We start from the raw sequence: 7,217 nt of genomic DNA, 5'->3' as shown, positions 1-7,217 counted from the left end.
CGGAGAGCCCCAACGAATTTCAAGAAACCCCAGGGGTGGCAGTCCCCGGGGCTGGGAGGGCTTGAGAGCCCAACAACACAATTAAAAGAAGCCCCGGGGTGGCGGTCCCCGGGGCTGGGGGGCCTGAGAGCCCCCCACACATAATTTTAAAAAGCCAAAGGAGGGTGGCAGTCCCTGGGGCTGGGGGGCCCCTCTGGGTCCCACTTTACATAAGTATTGCCCCCGGGATTTGGCCCCCCCATGGGCCAACTACCGAAGAAGCGCGGGAGCACGCGCTTCGCTTTTGTTTTTTATCGTCAGGAGCTGCACATCCTGCGTGGATTTTGCAGATTTTTTTTTTTTTCGGCCCTTAGGGGTTCTTGTGGGCCTCGGGGTCAGAGTGTTTCTACCCTCCCCCTTTTTGCATTTTTATTTTGGTTTCTTGTGCCTCGGTTCTACCGAGGCACAAGATGGCTGCCAACACTTCCTGGTTTGGAGTGTTGACAGCTAATTAGCATACAGCTCGTGCTCGGCAGGGTGCATGCATTCGGCACAGCCATAGATATATATGTGGTTGTAATTGTGATTTTCTCAGGAACTACTGAACGGATTTACACCATTTAAGCAAAAGGCACGACTCTGAACCAAGGTCTACCTGTCCTCCACATTTGGAGTAATTCAGTTCAGCAGTTCGGGCTGTAGCTGCGGCTAAAGGTTCCTATGGAAAATTTCATGGGAAAAACAAGTTTTGGGGCCCCCTTTTTTCCCAGCCCCTGCTTGACGAATCACCCCAAGACTTTAAGGGGTATACTGGCTATTAAAGGCTCTCTCCAGCGTTAAAGGCCCCGAGCCAAAGGCGAGGGCCTTTAACAAGGGAGAGGGACTTTAATAGCCGGTATATAGCCCAGCTACCAAGGGCTATAAGGCTATTAGAACATTCTGACACGAGAGGGCAGAATGTTCTAACAAAAAAGAACAAAACCTTATGAGAGCGTGAGGGGATTGGAATCCCCTCAGGGTCCTTAAAGCCTTTGTTCACAGCCAGAGCTGTGAACAAAGAAACATTGGAATGTTGGAGCTCCAGGCTTATACCAGCCATTAGAAGCTTGGAGCACTCCATTGTTTTCAATGGAGCTCCCAACATTCCAATGTTCTAATTATTATTATAGTTCTTGTACCATATTCCATGGCCTTAATGGAAAGTCAAGTATGCCAATTGGATTAATGAATTGTATCTTTTATTACAGGTTAGAACACATACACTGTGTGCAGAGTTTAAAACCAACAGCATCAAAAGAATGGAGTAACCATTTCCTCACAGTGGCCAAATAATTCACAATCATCTAATCACTTGTACTGTACTGCCATTTTTTCAAGTCAAACAAGCTAAAAAAAGTCAATGTTATTTAGAAGTAAACGGAAATTTCCACAGAAAAGGATCAATAAACATGGTTAGTGTTCATCAAGTTCTTCTGTGAATATAGAGTTAAAATACATTCTGTAAGGCAGGAAATCTTTCATTAAGTAGGATTAGTTAGTTAATAACAAGAGTAAATACAGGAAATTTTATACCTGGACGCTATTTCTTCCTGACATAGTGGTGTTCTTGTTTATCAGGACTCGGTAATATGAAGCCACACGCTAATAATTAACATCTTATGAATCTCGTAAGGCCTTTAACACAAAACGCCCCTTGTTTTGTCATTTAAGAGCCATTCTTAAGAAAAGGATGTTGATAAGCAATTATTATTTGACAATTGTTCAACCAACTATGAATGGGGATAAAAACAGTCTTTGTGTTTTAGAGTACAGGACTTTATGGAGTTTCATTAAAATATGGCACAATATTCATCATCGCTTTTTGTTGGATTAATATGAAATAAAGATCTTTTATCTTATCAATACGTTTTAGGACAGGATAAATGTGTTGGGCATCATGAAGAAAATAAAACTTTGTTTCTTTAAGGTTTAAGGGCAGAAATTAGGGAAAGTGATTTTTACTTCATCAATTATGAGACAAGCAAAGAAACTTTGTGTCTTGGAGAAGTCTGAATATTTCCAATATGTATGAAATATCGCCCACAAAAGATTATCATTCTTTTTTCTTTTCATTCAACTAATGTTTAAGTTGTTGTGCAAGAAAATTACAAATTTAAAATATTTAGCTTGAGCTATATTTTGTAGTGAAATGCAAAAAGTGATGATTCTTTAAATATATTTTCCCATGATCACATCCACACTTGTAAACTGTCGAACTCCTTTGTCCATATTAAATAAGCATTTTGCTTATGTAGAATAAGAACAAATTTTGCAAATGCTTTTTTGCACGCGTTTTCTGTTTTTTAATATGAAATTATGCAAACGGGTTTTACTCTATCACATAATATATACCAATGTTCTTACCAGTTCAACACATGAAACAAGCTTACGTGATAGGTACAAAATAAGTAATGAAATGCATCCATGTGTTTTAACTTAAAGAATGATTGAAGAATGTAAAATATAAGTTTGATATAAAAATTTGCAACCAAAAATTGCATAGGGTAAATTCTGTTTGTTTCAGTTCTTTAAAACTGCCTATTTTGTCTCAGCTCTGGGAGCAAGTTCACTCCTCATTAAAGTGTCTACAGTTGGAAGCTTGTACAGAAGGACTTCTAGAGTATTTAGGCAGGTAAAATGTGACTTTTTAAGAGTACCTTTTGTAAACTGTTTATCACACTACTGACTTTACCAGTGAATTCAGCATGTAATAAATATTATAAAAAGTCCAAGAACTATCTTATTAGCCGGTTCCTGTTGGAACCGGGGTCACCGGTCCGACTAGGGTAGCCTGGCACCAAGTGGAAAGGCCTAACTTCAAGGCAATTGTGTTGTACTTGCTTCACACTCAAAACAGCAACTCAGCGCACCCCCACTTAAAAAGAAAATGACACCACACCATCTTTAGAAAAAGTAGCAAAGCTTTATCTTTTCTTTTCTTTCACTCTAGTTTCCAATTGCATCACAGTTATCACCACTAACAGAATGTTTTTCACCATTAAATTACCTACTTTTATAAACATATGTCATGGCAAATCCTTGATATATTAACAACTCTACTTGGTCCTCACATTAATAAGCGGAATAGTTATAGTGATACATTACCATTGAGGACTCATTTTCATTACAACATGAGGTGACAGAGATTCAGCAGACAGATCCACAGTAATTGTATTTTCATAAAAATTCTAGCAGCAGAATGTCTAGGTGGAAAAAGGTAGGCCAACTCAGCACATCATATAAATATTGAGTTCATCCTATAACCACGTTCGACTGGCAGGTTATCACAGGAATCTTATAGGCTTTGAGCAGTCTACATATATTATACACCTCAATTAGACCAGCCTTACTCCTAGGCAAGCATTGGTACCACTACTTCTGTCAGTTAGTCCCTCCCTCAACTGTTGTCTGAAAGAAAACACTGTTCCCAGCGTTGGCTTATTCCCGGTAGTAGTAGTTCCTTAGCATGCAAGACTATTTATCTGGGACTTCTGTCCGTGAGGCAGTTCTGCTGATTCCAGTTACCAGGACCCGCTATCCACTTCCTCAACCAGGGCCAGGGACACCGCCAAGAGTGAGTCCCAGATGATCTTTCCACCCTCCAGCCCAAGTTCCCAGCTTATTTTTTAGTCAGCAGTCCTGTCAGGCGTTCCAGCCTAGAATCGGATTCCCTCGGCGGGGCCCTCGACTTCCAGCCGATATCTACTTCAGAGTCGGTAGGCCCCTCCCAGAGGCTGGATCCTGACTGACGACTTTTTAGGGGCTAAAGCAAACGCTGCTCGGCTCTTCCGTGTCCTTTTCCCTCGCTGGCTTATTTGCACGGGAAGACCTTCGCCTGAGCCCGGCCTCCTTCAACTTCTCCCCTCCGTTTCCGGCGCCTCACGATCAGCGCGCAGGGTGGAGCTTCACCTACTCTCCTCCCCTGGCAACACTCGGAGACAGATTCCACTTCACCACTCACCTGCTCCCTAAATCTCCGCAGCCGGGAAGCCAGTGTTGGACTCACTCACGGGAAGAGAGAAAGCCGACAACAGGAGGCAACCACCCGCCTCCCCCGGCGGGGCACACCAGGATGATCACGGTAAGCCACAATCAGCGCTTGAAGCGCCGAGGTTCCCTGGGCCCGCGGCAGTTAGTCCACACTACCCAACATCAGAATGGGCTCGGTGCAGTTGTATCAGGGCCCCTCAGCTCCGTTTGGGATAGAGCTCCAGGCGGCGACAGGAATATAGCAGAGAGTAACAGTAGTCTTGGCCCTTTTTCGGGAGACAGTAACACGAGCTTCCTGACTCCCAGTCCAGATATCCTCAGTTCATCCGCATTACCCCAGGGTTCCTCTCTGAGGAGCGCTTGAAGAAGGGGGGGGGAAAGGAGCCACGGGAAAACGATGGCTACAGGGTTTGGTCAGCAGGCAGAGGGTTGCGTCAGCAGAGGAGGGTAGCAGGCCCAAGTGACAATCAAACCCTACTCTGTGCACCAACCTCCCCACGCAGTTGCCTCAACTCCTGACCAGGTTCTCCTCTCCCTCCACACACACAAAAGGGCTGCCCAACATTCTACCTTATATAGCCTGTGCCCAGAGTGTCCAGAGAGGTCCAGAAAGTTCTGGAACCCCTCATGTTACCCTATGGCTCCAAGCTATGAGGTAAAACTTGGCAGTTGGTAGGCCACCATTTTGTAGATGACCTCCTACACTTCCTCCATTTTAGAGGGGCACCTTCACTTCATTATTAATTAGTAGCAATGGAGCGCCCAGAGACCTAAGGTCAACACCAAAAATGTAGTAGACAAAAAGAAAATGGACGGCAGAAAGGAGAGAAAAATAAGGAGGGCCCACCCGAAGGGCTGACAGTTTTAACAGTTCCTATAAAGGGATATCATTATTAAATGTAATATTGATATCTAAGTTCCTCCCGACGGAAAGCTAACCCTACCACAGTGAAATGAGGGACTATGTCACTGTATGGACATTCTAGTTTTAGGTGGCATACTTTTAATTACTGTACACCTTGACTTATGGGCATTTAAGGTCTACTTAGGGGTTACTTATTAATATTTTAAAAGAAGGTTAATGCAGGTCAAAAACTTTTAAATTTGATGGGTGGGATTTGCAGTTTTAAAACTTCATAGACAGGCTACAGTTGTAGGCATGCAGCCATTTTGTATTTTCACTGTAGTGGTGGAAAATGGGTGCTACCGTCCACTAGTTTAACTTGCATTCCCTGTTTACATTTTTGTACCAGATACTAGGAACATAATGGTAAATTAAATATGCCACTTAGGAGAATAGCCAATTGGTGCATGTGTTATGGGTCAAAAACATGCACTGGTCCTTGTACAGTCCAAAATTAAGCAATAAAGGCTAAAGATCTTAAAAATGTATTCTCTGATCTTGTTAATTCATTGTTAGAAAAGCACCAGACATCTGCTCCGTAGAGGGCTGAGCCCAGGGCTTTGGCTGCAAAGATCTGAAGAGCGTGCACTATGGGTTTTAAAAAGATGTGTGATGCTCTTTTAGAAACATACCTATCATATGCCTATTCTTGACTATTTCCTTATCAACATGTTGTCACCATCTCATATCAGACACAAACTTAATACCCAAATATTCAAACTAATCCACCCACTCTAGGAGCATTTAGCCTTAAAAGACCTTCCCTTTCTATGTTTTGTGCTTGTTAAATGACATATGCTTTGTTTTAGTGCCATTAATCTCTAATCCAAGTTCATGGCAGAACTCAGAGAAACCTTCTCTCTAACTCTGACAACATAATCCTGGGTGATTCAATCTCTACTGGAATAATGAGAAGGACACATTAACAGACATTAAATTAACTTCTACTCAGCATAGATCTTTACTGCATGGGAAAAACACAATAGAGCTCAAATCTAGGTGCTATCATAGCCCAAAACAAATTAATCTGCATAAACAATATTCTCTCAATTGACTGGTCAGACCACGACACCATTATATTTGACTTCCCCAATAGCAAAAGAAGAGTTCGGAGAAAACAGGATATTTTGGCAGTTATTGAAGTGCAACTTATCGGAGTCCACTCCCCCCTCTATTCCTGTCAAGCACAAAAATTCAGGATGGCCACAACCTTCTGCTCCCTTTGAAAGAGTTGTTATGGTGCACTAGGAGGGTCAATGCCAGCCCTCTGAACCTCTAGGCCAGGGGTGCCCAAACCAGTCCTGGCGGGCCGTATCCATGCCAGATTTTTGGGATATCCCCATCTGGGGATCACGGTTTGATCCCCGGCACCGGCGGCAGATTAGCCCAGTACCAGGTGACTCTGGGAAATAGCTGGCGCCGCGGCTAGGGCGGCTGACTCCGGAATCTGGAGATTTTTTTATTTAAGGTTTTTGTAGAGCGCGTAGTAACCCTCGAGCATCCCAGAGATCAGGGTTCGATCCCCGGCACCGGCCGCAGATTAGCCCAGCACCACGTGACTCTGGGAAATAGCTGGCGCCGCGGCTAGGGAGGCTGACTCCGGAATCTGGAGATCACGGTTCGATCCCCGGCACCGGCGGCAGATTAGCCCAGCACCAGGTATCTCTGGGAAATATCTGGCGCCGCGGCTAGGGCGGCTGACTCCGGAATCTGGAGATTTTTTTATTTAAGGTTTTTGTAGAGCGCGTAGTAACCCTCGAGCATCCCAGAGATCAGGGTTCGATCCCCGGCACCGGCCGCAGATTAGCCCAGCACCATGTGACTCTGGGCAATAGCTGGCGCCGCGGCTAGGGCGGCTGACTCCGGAATCTGGGGATCACGGTTCGATCCCCGGCACCGGCGGCAGATTAGCCCAGCACCATGTGACTCTGGGCAATAGCTTGCTTAATCTTCCCAACGGCCCCTAGCGCCTAGAGACCCTTACGGGTGATTGTGCGCCTTACAAATGTGGATTATTATTATTATTATTATTTGGGCCGATTCCGATCCGGTTCGTAAAAGCACATCTGCCCGAATCTGTCGGACAACCACGTACGCCCGGGAGAGGACTGCCCGGGACCCGTGGAGCCCGTCCTGGTCACTCTGACCTGCCATCGGCCTGGAGAAGGGAGCGCCGGACGCCCGGGGGGAGGACTGCCCGGGACCCGTGGAGCCCGTCCTGGGCACTCTGACCTGCCGTCTGCCCGGGGAAGGGAGCCCCGGACGCCCGGGGGGAGGACTGCCCGGGACCCATGGAGCCCGTCCT

Source organism: Lissotriton helveticus, chromosome 7 (genome assembly GCF_964261635.1).
Source record: "Lissotriton helveticus chromosome 7, aLisHel1.1, whole genome shotgun sequence".
Lineage (NCBI taxonomy): Eukaryota > Metazoa > Chordata > Amphibia > Caudata > Salamandridae > Lissotriton > Lissotriton helveticus.
The sequence above is the reverse complement of the archived record's forward strand: the minus strand, read 5'-3'. Positions refer to the sequence as shown.